The sequence below is a fragment of the Rattus norvegicus genome, chromosome 17 (assembly GCF_036323735.1).
Source record: "Rattus norvegicus strain BN/NHsdMcwi chromosome 17, GRCr8, whole genome shotgun sequence".
NCBI classification, from domain to species: domain Eukaryota; kingdom Metazoa; phylum Chordata; class Mammalia; order Rodentia; family Muridae; genus Rattus; species Rattus norvegicus.
Window position 1 is genome coordinate 79,551,584 of NC_086035.1, and position 15,917 is coordinate 79,567,500.

General features: G+C 44.3%; 1 protein-coding gene across 2 annotated transcripts in view; it reads right to left on the reverse strand.

Moving 5' to 3' along the window:
• The window catches only part of Fam107b (family with sequence similarity 107, member B), a 206,371-nt gene that overhangs the window by 163,789 nt on the left and 26,665 nt on the right, over positions 1–15,917 (reverse strand). The gene's annotated exons all lie outside the window — the stretch shown is intronic.

A 15,917-nucleotide genomic window follows, 5' to 3' on the forward strand; every position in this document is an offset into this window, starting at 1 on the left:
GAGACCTATCAGAATCACACCAGACTTCTCGCCAGAAACTATGAAGGCCAGAAGATCCTGGACTGATGTCATACAGACACTAAGAGAACACAAATGCCAGCCCAGGTTACTGTATCCAGCAAAACTCTCAATTAACATTGATGGAGAAACCAAGATATTCCATGACAAAACCAAATTTACACAATATCTTTCTACAAATCCAGCACTACAAAGGATAATAAATGGTAAAGCCCAACATAAGGAGGCAAGCTATACCCTAGAAGAAGCAAGAAACTAATCGTCTTGGCAACAAAACAAAGAGAATGAAAGCACACAAACATAACCTCACATCCAAATATGAATATAACGGGAAGCAATAATCACTATTCCTTAATATCTCTCAATATCAATGGCCTCAACTCCCCAATAAAAAGACATAGATTAACAAACTGGATACGCAATGAGGACCCTGCATTCTGCTGCCTACAGGAAACACACCTCAGAGACAAAGACAGACACTACCTCAGAGTGAAAGGCTGGAAAACAACTTTCCAAGCAAATGGTCAGAAGAAGCAAGCTGGAGTAGCCATTCTAATATCAAATAAAATCAATTTCCAACTAAAAGTCATCAAAAAAGATAAGGAAGGACACTTCATATTCATCAAAGGAAAAATCCACCAAGATGAACTCTCAATCCTAAATATCTATGCCCCAAATACAAGGGCACCTACATACGTAAAAGAAACCTTACTAAAGCTCAAAACACACATTGCACCTCACACAATAATAGTGGGAGATTTCAACACCCCACTCTCATCAATGGACAGATCATGGAAACAGAAATTAAACAGTGATGTAGACAGACTAAGAGAAGTCATGAGCCAAATGGACTTAACGGATATTTATAGAACATTCTATCCTAAAGCAAAAGGATATACCTTCTTCTCAGCTCCTCATGGTACTTTCTCCAAAATTGACCATATAATTGGTCAAAAAACGGGCCTCAACAGGTACAGAAAGATAGAAATAATCCCATGCGTGCTATCGGACCACCACGGCCTAAAACTGGTCTTCAATAATAATAAGGGAAGAATGCCCACATATACGTGGAAATTGAACAATGCTCTACTCAATGATAACCTGGTCAAGGAAGAAATAAAGAAAGAAATTAAAAACTTTTTAGAATTTAATGAAAATGAAGATACAACATACTCAAACTTATGGGACACAATGAAAGCTGTGCTAAGAGGAAAACTCATAGCGCTGAGTGCCTGCAGAAAGAAACAGGAAAGAGCATATGTCAGCAGCTTGACAGCACACCTAAAAGCTCTAGAACAAAAAGAAGCAAATACACCCAGGAGGAGTAGAAGGCAGGAAATAATCAAACTCAGAGCTGAAATCAACCAAGTAGAAACAAAAAGGACCATAGAAAGAATCAACAGAACCAAAAGTTGGTTCTTTGAGAAAATCAACAAGATAGATAAACCCTTAGCCAGACTAACGAGAGGACACAGAGAGTGTGTCCAAATTAACAAAATCAGAAATGAAAAGGGAGACATAACTACAGATTCGGAGGAAATTCAAAAAATCATCAGATCTTACTATAAAAACCTATATTCAACAAAATTTGAAAATCTTCAGGAAATGGACAATTTCCTAGACAGATACCAGGTATCGAAGTTAAATCAGGAACAGATAAACCAGTTAAACAACCCCATAACTCCTAAGGAAATAGAAGCAGTCATTAAAGGTCTCCCAACCAAAAAGAGCCCAGGTCCAGACGGGTTTAGTGCAGAATTCTATCAAACCTTCATAGAAGACCTCATACCAATATTATCCAAACTATTCCACAAAATTGAAACAGATGGAGCCCTACCGAATTCCTTCTACGAAGCCACAATTACTCTTATACCTAAACCACACAAAGACACAACAAAGAAAGAGAACTTCAGACCAATTTCCCTTATGAATATCGACGCAAAAATACTCAATAAAATTCTGGCAAACCGAATTCAAGAGCACATCAAAACAATCATCCACCATGATCAAGTAGGCTTCATCCCAGGCATGCAGGGATGGTTTAATATACGGAAAACCATCAATGTGATCCATTATATAAACAAACTGAAAGAACAGAACCACATGATCATTTCATTAGATGCTGAGAAAGCATTTGACAAAATTCAACACCCCTTCATGATAAAAGTCCTAGAAAGAATAGGAATTCAAGGCCCATACCTAAACATAGTAAAAGCCATATACAGCAAACCAGTTGCTAACATTAAACTAAATGGAGAGAAACTTGAAGCAATCCCACTAAAATCAGGGACTAGACAAGGCTGCCCACTCTCTCCCTACTTATTCAATATAGTTCTTGAAGTTCTAGCCAGAGCAATCAGACAACAAAAGGAGATCAAAGGGATACAGATCGGAAAAGAAGAGGTCAAAATATCACTATTTGCAGATGACATGATAGTATATTTAAGTGATCCCAAAAGTTCCACCAGAGAACTACTAAAGCTGATAAACAACTTCAGCAAAGTGGCTGGGTATAAAATTAACTCAAATAAATCAGTTGCCTTCCTCTATACAAAAGAGAAACAAGCCGAGAAAGAAATTAGGGAAACGACACCCTTCATAATAGACCCAAATAATATAAAGTACCTCGGTGTGACTTTAACCAAGCAAGTAAAAGATCTGTACAATAAGAACTTCAAGACACTGAAGAAAGAAATTGAAGAAGACCTCAGAAGATGGAAAGATCTCCCATGCTCATGGATTGGCAGGATTAATATAGTAAAAATGGCCATTTTACCAAAAGCAATCTACAGATTCAATGCAATCCCCATCAAAATACCAATCCAATTCTTCAAAGAGTTAGACAGAACAATTTGCAAATTCATCTGGAATAACAAAAAACCCAGGATAGCTAAAGCTATCCTCAACAATAAAAGGACTTCAGGGGGAATCACTATCCCTGAACTCAAGCAGTATTACAGAGCAATAGTGATAAAAACTGCATGGTATTGGTACAGAGACAGACAGATAGACCAATGGAATAGAATTGAAGACCCAGAAATGAACCCACACACCTATGGTCACTTGATTTTTGACAAAGGAGCCAAAACCATCCAATGGAAAAAAGATAGCATTTTCAGCAAATGGTGCTGGTTCAACTGGAGGGCAACATGTAGAAGAATGCAGATCGATCCATGCTTATCACCCTGTACAAAGCTTAAGTCCAAGTGGATCAAGGACCTCCACATCAAACCAGACACACTCAAACTAATAGAAGAAAAACTAGGGAAGCATCTGGAACACATGGGCACTGGAAAAAATTTCCTGAACAAAACACCAATGGCTTATGCTCTAAGATCAAGAATCGACAAATGGGATCTCATAAAACTGCAAAGCTTCTGTAAGGCAAAGGACACTGTGGTTAGGACAAAACGGCAACCAACAGATTGGGAAAAGATCTTTACCAATCCTACAACAGATAGAGGCCTTATATCCAAAATATACAAAGAACTCAAGAAGTTAGACCGCAGGGAAACAAATAACCCTATTAAAAAATGGGGTTCAGAGCTAAACAAAGAATTCACAGCTGAGGAATGCCGAATGGCGGAGAAACACCTAAAGAAATGTTCAACATCTTTAGTCATAAGGGAAATGCAAATCAAAACAACCCTGAGATTTCACCTCACACCAGTGCGATTGGCTAAGATCAAAAACTCAGGTGACAGCAGATGCTGGCGAGGATGTGGAGAAAGAGGAACACTCCTCCATTGTTGGTGGGATTGCAGACTGGTAAAACCATTCTGGAAATCAGTGTGGAGGTTCCTCAGAAAATTGGACATTGAACTGCCTGAGGATCCAGCTATACCTCTCTTGGGCATATACCCAAAAGATGCCTCAACATATAAAAGAGACACGTGCTCCACTATGTTCATCGCAGCCTTATTTATAATAGCCAGAAGCTGGAAAGAACCCAGATGCCCTTCAACAGAGGAATGGATACAGAAAATGTGGTACATCTACACAATGGAATATTACTCAGCTATCAAAAACAACGAGTTTATGAAATTCGTAGGCAAATGGTTGGAACTGGAAAATATCATCCTGAGTGAGCTAACCCAATCACAGAAAGACATACATGGTATGCACTCATTGATAAGTGGCTATTAGCCCAAATGCTTGAATTACCCTAGATCCCTAGAACAAACGAAACTCAAGACGGATGATCAAAATGTGAATGCTTCACTCCTTCTTTAAATGAGGAAAAAGAATACCCTTGGCAGGGAAGGGAGAGGCAAAGATTAAAACAGAGACTGAACGAACACCCATTCAGAGCCTGCCCCACATGTGGCCCATACATATACAGCCACCCAATTAGACAAGATGGATGAAGCAAAGAAGTGCAGACCGACAGGAGCCGGATGTAGATCGCTCCTGAGAGACACAGCCAGAATACAGCAAATATAGAGGCGAATGCCAGCAGCAAACCACTGAACTGAGAATAGGTCCCCTATTGAAGGAATCAGAGAAAGAACTGGAAGAGCTTGAAGGGACTCGAGACCCCAAAAGTACAACAATGCCAAGCAACCAGAGCTTTCAGGGACTAAGCCACTACCTAAAGACTATACATGGACTGACCCTGGACTCTGACCCCATAGGTAGCAATGAATATCCTAGTAAGAGCACCAGTGGAAGGGGAAGCTCTGGGTCCTGCTAAGACTGAACCCCCAGTGAACTAGTCTATGGGGGGAGGGCGGCAATGGGGGGAGGGTTGGGAGGGGAACACCCATAAGGAAGGGGAGGGGGGAGGGGGATGTTTGCCCGGAAACCGGGAAAGGGAATAACACTTGAAATGTATATAAGAAATACTCAAGTTAATAAAAAAAAAAAAAAAAAAAAAAAAAAAAGTCATAACGTTTAGTAATCAAGTCAATGAGGAAGACAGAGCACACCACAATAAAGGAAAGGCTAACACGATCTGCCCCCGGGGTATGGATGCTGGGCCAACAGGGTTAATTTATGAGCTTACATGGTGATGGTCCCCTTCCTTCCTCTTTGTCAGTTGCTTCCCTGCCCCATATTTCCTTATAGCCCAGATGGGGAGGTCTTCATTTGCTGCCTGATGCTTTCTTTGCAAAACTCTTAGTCCTGGCTAGGCTTGCAAAGCCGTCATCGAACACCACTGAAACTCACGAAACTCACCTCCAATCTACCTCTGAGCACTGGTGGGCCGTGAGCTTTCACTTAGGCTCTCTGCAGGTCGGAAAAGCAAGTGAGTAGCCATCCTAGACCAACCCCCTCTTGAGAACTGGGTAATCTTCATTTTGTTTCAGGAATGAGACCCAAATCCTTAGGGGTCAACCCCAAACACATTTAAATAAGGAAAACACTAATCAAACTACAGACAGACAGACAGACAGACAGATGCACCTCAAAAATAAATATAGGTGTGTGTGTGTGTGTGTGTGTGTGTGTGTGTGTGTGTGTGCATGTGTGAACATGAACTCACGGGGACAGGGATGAGGGGGTTAGTCTCAAAAACTAAATATAGGAGAGGTGATGAATTAACTGGGGAACATGGGAGGAGGTGGAGGAGGAAGACGCATCCCTCTTATTTTTGACAAAGGCATGGTGAATATTTGGATACGACTTGATTCCCCAGATGCATGCAGAGTTTAAACCCCAAATCTTACGTTAATGGTAGTTAAGGTTGTGCAAAAATGACACCAGGAGAAAGGGCCTTCGCCTCGACATCACAACCTGGTTTGTTTTCCTCTGACCTTCTCACACAGTGGCATGAATGTACGTACCCTCGCCCACATAAAATAAATAAATAAAAGTAAAGTAAAATGTAATACTATTAAGATTGAATGTCGACTTGTGGTGGTGGTTGTGAGGGGGCAGTGATGTGGAAACAAGGGTTCTGTGGAAAGTCGGTTGGGTGGTGTTCTGCTGGGGCAAACACGTGAAAGAGAGTTTCCGTGAAGCAGACACGGGTGAAAGGACACGTACACGTGATGGAGGACTCTTTGCTAACAACACGCTTGTATTGGTTCCCCTTACATTACATAGTTGAGCTGCGCTTGTCAGGACTCCATAGAGAGAAACGCACCAAAACACTGCTGGTGGTGTGCTGCTGTTTCTTGCCACTTCTGGGGACTGGGGCTGACTGGCAGAGTGCTGTCAGCTGAGACAGATGCATGTGGTGAGGTGAGACCCATGGCGGACACATGATGTTTGGGGGCTGTAAATGGGACTCATAGACAGCGATGGCGGCTGAGTTAGGCTTGCTTATAGAGCTAGCTGTGCAACGCTTGGGGGTCTCGGGACTTTGCTGATCTTTACTTCCCTAAGAGAAGCACAGCTGAGAACTTCTGCTTTCCTGCTGGTCCCTCCTGCTGCTGACCCGAGCCGAGGCTGAGGCCTGGCTGCTAGGTGGTACCATCACTGTCGATATGTTTGCTATCCCGACTCTACCAAAATGGACCGCTGATGTGTCCGTGAGGTGTATGTGAGTGGATCGAGCTGCCGCTGCTGACTCGTGAACTGAACTGCGGATTTCCAGACAACACAGGTGGGAGTTGCTCCAAAGAACCTTTCTAAACAGGTCCACTTTCCCTGCCCCTGTATCCTTTCTTTCCCACTACCTCTGGTGGGCAGTGGGCTGCAAAAGAGGGCTACAAGTGGGCTACATTTAGGAACTATCATTAAAAATAGATTCTGGGGGGTTGGGGATTTAGCTCAGTGGTAGAGCGCTTGCCTAGCATGTGCAAGGCCCTGAGTTCGGTCCCCAGCTCCGAAAAAAAAAAAATAGACTCTGAAAAAAATTAAAGTTGTAGGTGAGTGCTTTGAGACGTGATTAAAGTCATTGGGCTGGAGCCCATGTATCCTGGTAGTTTATGAGGAGAAAGAGGCCACGTGATATGCAACACACACACGCGTCTGCCATGAGATAGCGCAAAGGGGCTTTGCCAGAGCCTACATAATATTGTTTGGACTTTGTGCCTCTAGAGCTGTGACTCAAAGCCCCAAAGCAAACTTTTTGCCTTTATAAAGGAGCCTGCCTCAGGCATCTCATCGAGGCAGCAAAGCGATAATTAACATAGTGGAGCAATGTCAGGAATGTCCTCTCTTGCTCACCTCTCCCCAAATTAACAGGAGAAGTGCAAGCCAGGGACACGTGACAGTAATGTTTAACTCTCTGGGATGCAGAGAGATGAAGCCTCTTGTGGGAGGGATAAAAACAGGGCCATAGGGATTGGGGAGAGTCATAGGGTCTCACCCTAGGCTGCTCAATAAGGAACTTAAATTGCCTTGGAGCTTTAGAGACGGATCAGAGAGCTTGCTGTGTAAGTTCAAATCCCAGCACCCGCATATAAAAGGTTGGTTATGACCCCAAGAGCATTCTTAACCCCAGCACTGTGCAGGGTGGAGTGAGACAGGAGGATTGCTGGAGTTTAGTGACTGCTCCAGGCTTAGTGAGGGACCCTTCCTCAAAGTTATACAACAAAGAGCGCTACAGCAGGCCCCTGACATCCTCCTTCAGATTACATACATGTACATCTTCACATGTGTGCACACGCCACACACAAAGATCACACATGTGCTCACAAACTCTATAATGCTTAGTCTCATAGACAGACAGGAAATGAATTGACGTGGCACGGACTTAAGGGTCATTTAAAGTTTCCCCCAGGTGATTCTACCACAAAATGAATGCTGAGAGCCACTGACCTAAATAAAGCCACCTGGACCCAATGACTCATATCGTCTCGGGCAGGGCTTTGAAGGGTAAAATTATAGGGTGATGACAGAGTTAAACGGAAGAGAGTTTGCACAGCATGCAGGAGGCCCTGAGTTTGATCCCCATTGCCTGTACGGTGGCTGCCCAATTCATAACCAGTAACCTCGTGTGTATGACTCTGAGAGAGCAGAGTGTATACTCTTAGGGACGCGAAGAAACAGGGGAGCGGCCAAGGATAAGACTGGTGGTGAGAGCCCGATCAACGTGGTAGTTTGCTGAAGGATTTTCACCAGAAATAGGATCTGGTTCTTCCTCACAAAGAATATTTTGGCAGCAGTGTTGGAATACACTGTAGGAAACAGGACAAGAGACAAAGACACTACTCACCATAGACCAGGCAAGAAATGATATGGTCTTGACCTAAGGAACCAGCCTCTGCGGTTTGCCTGGAAATGTTCCGACTTTGGCATTTAAAGGTCTAGTTAACTCTCCAGTGTCGGGCAAACAAGGAGAGTGTGACCGTGGGCTTCTCCACCTGCACCCCAGTTCCTGAAGAGCAACCCTGACTAGCTCGTAACTCAATCATCCTGTTTATACTAGTCAATGTCTGCCACACGGCTGGTTTCCTCTCCTGGGCTTCACATGTCCAACTTTCTCCGCATCTCAATGTCTCGATGGTGAAATCTTCCTACCTGACTATTTCTCAGAGTTCTCCCTCTCCCTCTCCCTCTCCCTCTCCCTCTCCCTCTCCCTCTCCCTCTCCCTCTCCCTCTCCTCCTTCTCCCTCTCCCTCTCCCTCTCCCTCTCCCTCCCCCTTCTCCCTCTCCCTCTCCCTCTCCCTCTCCCTCTCCCTCTCCCTCTCCCTCTCCCTCTCCCTCTCCCTCTCCCTCTCCCTCTCCCTCTCCCTCTCCCTCTCCTCCTTCTCCCTCTCCCTCTCCCTCCCCCTTCTCCCTCTCCCTCTCCCTCTCCCTCTCCTCCTTCTCCCTCTCCCTCTCCCTCCCCCTTCTCCCTCTCCCTCTCCCTCTCCCTCTCCCTCTCCCTCTCCCTCTCCCTCTCCTCCCTCTCCCCCTTCTCCCTCTCCCTCTCCCTCTCCCTCTCCCTCTCCCTCTCCCTCTCCCTCTCCCTCTCCCTCTCCCTCTCCCTCTCCCTCTCCTCCCTCTCCCCCTTCTCCCTCTCCCTCTCCCTCTCCCTCTCCCTCTGCGGGTGTCCCACCATCTACTCATGTCTCACCTTATTGGCCATCAGATTTTAATTGGCAGGTGATGTTTCCACACTGCACACAAGAGATTATCCCTACAGGACAGTTAAGGTCTTCCTTGCAAGTCTTCCATGAAGGCCATAACAGTAGCAGCAGAAATGAGCCAAAGTTTCATGAATAGAGTTTAGAGAGGCGAGAAGCTAATTAGCTTAAAGAAAAACAGTAAAAAAAAAAAAAGAGAGAGAAGATAAAACATAGAGGAAGAAGGGGAGGAAGGGAAGGAGGGAAGAAGCAGGAGGAAGGAGAGAAGGAGGAGGGGGAGGAGGGGGAAGGGAGGGAGGAGGGAGAGGGGGAGGAGGAACAGCAGTCAGTAGCAGCATTAATGCTGGCTCCCCAGTTCTTAGCATGCCAACCGATAAATGGTTTCTCAGCTTGACAGGGACGCAGGGGTGAGGGAGGAGGTTTAGTGGGTCCAGGTGGTATTTTAGGCTTTGTTGTAAACCTGCTCATTTTGTGGCATCTAAGCAACAACAGAACAGCTCACAGCATCTAAATGTCAACGAGCACACCGCACCAATTCACTTACTGAGCACCTATCGAGCACCAGGAAGTGAAGAGGTAAGGCCCAGAGGGTGCTTGCCTTGGGGGAGCACTAACTCCAGTGTGAGAGGAAGGAGCCAATGAGCCCACTGTGTTTTATTTTTAATCTCCCAAGGCAGATATTCATCTTGGTTCTTGCTTTTTTTTTTCTTTTTACTAATACCGCTGCATATAGGTTGACCAAGCACCCACTTTCCCTGAGAGGCTACCGATTCACACCTGCTGTCTCCACGTAATTTTAAGTAACAACCCTCTCCCTCTGGGAGCATCCTGGCTAAAGTGTATGCTGAGCTCACCATCACCGGCCTCTCTGTATCAGGTCAACCCTGTTGATTTTCTGTGTTCATTTCTGTACAATAGCGCTCTCTCTCTCTCTCTCTCTCTCTCTCTCTCTCTCTCTCTCTCTCTCCACAGATGCCTTTGTTCAGCAAGTATTGACTGAGCTCTGAAGAACCCATGAGCTAGGCTGGGGAAATGAATCAAATCTCTCTCTACACTCTGTAAAACATTCTCACCCGGAGACTGACAATTAATCAAACTGTCAGGGAGCTGGCTCTGTGCGGTTGGAATAAACTGATTGGCAGGTGGCAAAGCTATGCCAATGCTGTTTTACCAGTCCATAGGACATCATTTCATTTATTGGATCTTCAATATTTTCTGAGTAGGTAATATTTTCCTGGACTACTTTAGAGTATTTTCAGAAGCAAATTTTTGAAACTATTTCCAAACTGTAAAATGCCATACGAAAATGGTGAATTCTTTTTCCCTCAGTACTGAGTTTTGAAGAGGAGTTCTACACATGAAAATAAAAGCATATTTGCAGGCTGGCGAGTTGGCAGGTAAAACGTGTTTGCTATGCAAACCAGACACCCTAAGTTTCATTCCCAGCAGGTTGAGAGAACAAACCAACCCCACGTTTCCTCTGACTTCTACGTGCATGCTGTGGCCTGTGGGTCCTGAACATGTGCAAATCAGTAACAATAAATAAAATAGTCACATAAACATTTAACGCACTTGAGGATCCATTTATAATTGATGCTGTCAATGCAGAATGTGACTCTTGCTGAGAGACATATATCATGTGTATGTAACATACATAAGTTGTGGGCCAGGGGAAATGTTGGCCATGCATGCATGAGGACCTGGATTCAGAGTCCCCAACCGCCATGTAAAATGCCAACGCTAACAGCATGTGCTGCCTGTGGTCCCGATGCTGGGGTGGTAGGACCAGGGGGATCCCCAGGACTTGCCGGTCAGCCAGTCCAGCTAATCGGGACAGCATTCAGCATCAGTCTTCGTACGCATGTGCACATAAAGAGATGAGCATCCTCCACACGAGGATACTCGAGTGAACTTTAAAGCACAGAGGTATATAAGCCGTCCATACTGACACTTTATCAGCATGAGTTAGAGGCATGAAATGTGACATCAGAGACTACCTTTACAAAGGTTTTATGTCGTAATATCCCACAGAGCACATGTAATGACATAGGTTATTCCAATCATCCACAGTGTTTGAAATAGTCTCCATCGCTCTTGATGGCCGCCATAGGGAAGATCATGAGCTGTGTTCCGTCAGGCAACACACACACACACACACACACACACACACACACACACACACACACACACCTTTTCAATAGTGAACAGCCTCAGTGACAACATGAATCACCTGATTCAGTTTTGCCAACAGACATTGTATTTTATTTCAAGTTGGTCAGCATCGGATGAAAAGAACACCCTGTATTTTGGTAACAAAATCTCCTTGTGTTTCGTTTAAGCCCGATTAAAGTTACTTTGCAAAGAGATAATATTTAGAAAACAATAGTATCATTTTATCTATGACCACAAACAAGTCTTTTAGTACAGAGTAGAGGGAAAACAGCACATTTCATATTTAGGAAATTACACTGGGAAAGAATATATTTATCACTCGGCTCTGGAAGAAAGCCTTAGGCTACTAGATATACATACCACTAGAGAAATTCCCCCAAATAGTAAGAATATTAATTATCTATAATAATGAAAGGCTTCTATCACCTAGCCTGTTTACCACACAAGTCAATGGCTCACATTTCTATTTCTGAAGAAATCTGGACCTGGGGAGATGACTTGCTGGATAAAGTGTTATGGGAGCATGAGGACCAGAATCTGGGTCTCTGAAAACCACATAAGGGGCAAATGTGAGTCTGTTGCTCACGAGGCAGAGACAAGGAATCCATAGCAAGCTGACTCATCAGACAGCTGTCTAGCTCAAGGTTCAACAAGAGACCGTGGGTCAGTGTAAAGTGGAGAGCCATTGAAGAAGACACCAACAATAGCCTTGGGCCCACAAACACACACACAACACACACATACACACACACACATATGCACACACATACACACAACACACACATACACACACATATGCACACACATACACACATATGCACACATACACACACATACACACACATGCACACACACATACACACATACACACATATGCACACACACATACACACAACACACACATACACACATACACCACATACACACATATGCACACACACATACACACACATACACACATATGCACACACATACACACAAATACACACACATACACACACAAACACACACACAAACACACACACATACACACACAGAAACATACACATACATACACATACACACACATACACACACACAAACAAACACATACACACAAATACACACACATACATACACATACACACACATACACATACACACACATACACACACATACACACATACACATATACACACATACACACACATACACACATACACATACACAAACACACACAAACATACACACACATAAACGCACACATACACACATACACACACACAAACACACACATACACACAAATACACACACACATACACACACATATATACACATACACACACACAAACATACACACACACACACAAAGAAACCAGTGGCTCAGAGATCCGATGCAGCTTGCCCAAGAACAAGCAGCAAGCTAGTGGCTAAGACCCAGTTTCAACATCAAGTCTGCATTAAGTCCGGAAAGAATATCTGTTCCTCTTTGAGGACAGTCATTTCACTTGCCAACATTTTCTTCAACAGATTTCATTTATTATTACTAATTTATTATTATTTTCCTTTTGTTGAAAATAGATTTTTTCTCATTTAATCTATCCCAATTACTGTTTCTCTTCCGTCTACTCCTCCTAGTCCCTCCCCGTTTCCCCTCCCATCCAGATTCACTCCCTTTCTGTCTCTCATTAGAAAAGAATGGGCTTCTAAGAGATAATATTAAAATATAACCAAATAAAATATAATAAAGTAAAACCATCGCATCAAAGTTGGACCAGACAAACCAACGGAAGGAAAAGAGAAATTACGAGAATCAGAAGCCCACTGTTAGCACACTCAGGAATCCCACCAACACACTGAACTGGAAGCCATACTATGACCTAGCATATCGGGACCTGCCGATGACCTGGTGCAGACCCGTGCAGACCCTGTCCTTCCTGCCTCACTCATGAGCTCCGTGCACTCCTATGAGCTTCCCCTCATGCATCAACAGATTTCTAATTTGGTAATGCTAACAGTATAAATCCGTTAAGTATAATTTCAATGACCATCCTTGATGAACACATACACACACATCCTTGATGTGTGTATGTGTGTGCGTGTGTGTGTGTGTGTGTGCGTGTGTATGTGTGTCTGGTCACTTTGTGTTCAGAGACATCCCTGTGAGGGCAACTAGTACCAGACCCGTGTCGCCACTGGGCGAGCCCCTGAAATGAATGAACTGCTGACTGGGACCACAGGTCCTTCTGGAGAATTCTTTGGGGTAAGCATCACTAATGGTTTGAAGTAAACAGAAAATGTTGTGTTCGCAGGGGTGGGAATGGGGGCGGGGGATAAATACCCTGCCATACAAGAATCAGAGGTCAAGGGTCAAACTGAGTCAAGGGGCAGGCTGAAGTCTTTGAGGACGAATGGCATGTTCACCGATGCCACTGTCTTTCTACCCAAGCTGTCTCCCTATGACATCGCCTTTATATTGACCCATCTTTACCTATGGGACTTAAAAGTACAGGATGGTCGTAAGTGTGGTTATGAAGAATTAGCAGGCTCTGTGCGCCAAAGCTTAGGACATGTCCCCATAGCTCGAGGTGTGTGACAGTTCAGGTCTGTAAACCCAACACTGCTGGCGTTTCCTTATTGCCCTGTGCTTTTGAACACTTCAGCCGTCAAGGCCTTGGCAGTGAAACGAGGAGGGCACAGTGTTTGTAAGTCTGTCGAGGAAAACAAATGAATGTGTGTAATCTCTCCCAGCAGCACACAGATGTCCATCTGTTCCCGATGAATCTGCCAGGTTAGCAGAGCCTCACACCGGCTCCCATGCCTGCTGGTGTCCAGCAAGACGTCACTTACCTGCTCTCTTGAGGTAGGCTTCTACCGCAAAATTAGACTATATTCTATAGAATATAGAGTGAGCCCTAGGCATCCTTGCAAGAACAATTAAGTAGAACCAGTCCCCCAAGGGGTGATGGTCCTTTGTGATAGGCAGATAGATATTCACCAGTTGGAGGGATTTCGCAGTCACCTTGACTGAAAGCAAGGCGGATGTAAGGAATGTCTGCCTTCCCAGGAAGTAAGGGCCTTAAATTCAGATCCGTTTTGTTGCGATGTCTTTTATGCACCAGCAGTACAATTTAGGGCCACAAGATAGAAAGAATGTTTCAGAATGGCCCTGGGAAGAATTCCTCAGCTGTGGGGGACAGGGCACGGGAGTATTCACTGGGGACATGGGGATCACTGCCTTCCAAAGCACAGAGGTTGTAGGCGTGGATTTAAGGACCTTCCAAATTCACTTCCACAGATGAGATTATCCCCGCTTTACCAAGTGGATTTAGAATCCCTTCCTAGGAAACGTTGTCATATTAAACCATAATATTTGAATATTGCTCTAAAACTTCCTAGAATGCTAATCCATCCATCACATCATATATTATTTAGTTTGCACATATTCTAGATATCACAAATCCTATTTCAGCATGACAAGAAGGCAGCGAGGAAATGGAACGTGACTGGAGTCTCTGGGCGATGAAGTATACAAGAGCTTTTGTTTCGGGTGCCTGGGAGAGATAAGGAATGTGTAGGGAGCAGGTAGCTACAGACAGCTGTCCTCAAAGAAAGTTTCTCTATGTAGCAAAACTTCTAGACTAGGGTGCCTGGGAGAGATAAGGAATGTGTAGGGAGCAGGTAGCTACAGACAGCTGTCCTCAAAGAAAGTTTCTCTATGTAGCAAAACTTCTAGACTAGGATACATTTCTAGAAGAGTCCGTGATGAGCAGCCTTAAAACGGGCATGCTCATTGGGGTCTGAATGTCAACCAAGCTATGTCTCTAGGTGAAGAAACAATCCCACCGATTAGAAGTGAGGAGGTCAAGTTCATACACCAAGAGAAAGGGTGTGGGCTGGGAGATACTGCTCAGTTAGCAGATTGCTTGCCTAGCATACACATGACCCTGAGTTCAAGCAATACAGAATGAAGTCGTGTGTGCCTGTAACCTCAGAATTCAGGAGGCAGAAGCAGGAGAAATTCAAGGTCATCCACAGCAATCCACAGAGTTTAAAGACAGCCTGGGCTGGGGAAGAGAGGGGGGAGAGATGGAGGAGAGAGGAGGAGGGAGGGAGAAGGGAGGGAGAGGGATGGAGGGGGAGAGAGGTGGAAAGACGGTGGGGAGGGCAAGAGACAGACACAGACAGACAGACAGACAGACAGAAAGGGAGACAGAAAGGGAGACAGAGAGAGTTAGTTTGAGGTCAAGCTGAAGAATAACACAGGTAGAGTTGGGAATGTTTTAAAAGCTTGCCCCAAGCTGAGGAATAAGCTGACCCTTTGGCTAGCCTTCCTGTAGACACATGACTATCCCTCAAGCCATTTTCCATTTGTATTCTCTTCAGCTTCCTACCCTACTATAGTGAACTGCAGGTTTTGAAAGCACAGAAAATCTGCTCTTTTAAGAAAACATAAAAATATATGTGATAGCTCAATCCCACCCCCACCCCCACCCACACACACTGGTCTCCATCAGTCAATGCCAGTTTCTAAGTCCAAGATACACTAAAATCCTTCACTAGGTATAAACATCATCAATCATTAATTGGTCATTTCCAAAAATTTATCTTAGCTCTGGCCAGGGGTAAATGTTATTCCTGAATAGTCAATGTTAGAATTGTGTAAAGGTCAACTAAAAATAGAATTTAAACACTGTAATGGTGTGTGTTGCCAATAGAACATAGGGTCATGGCTAAGAACCGCAGTGGAATAGACTAGAACCTTGACAAGGTTGTTCAAGGCTCT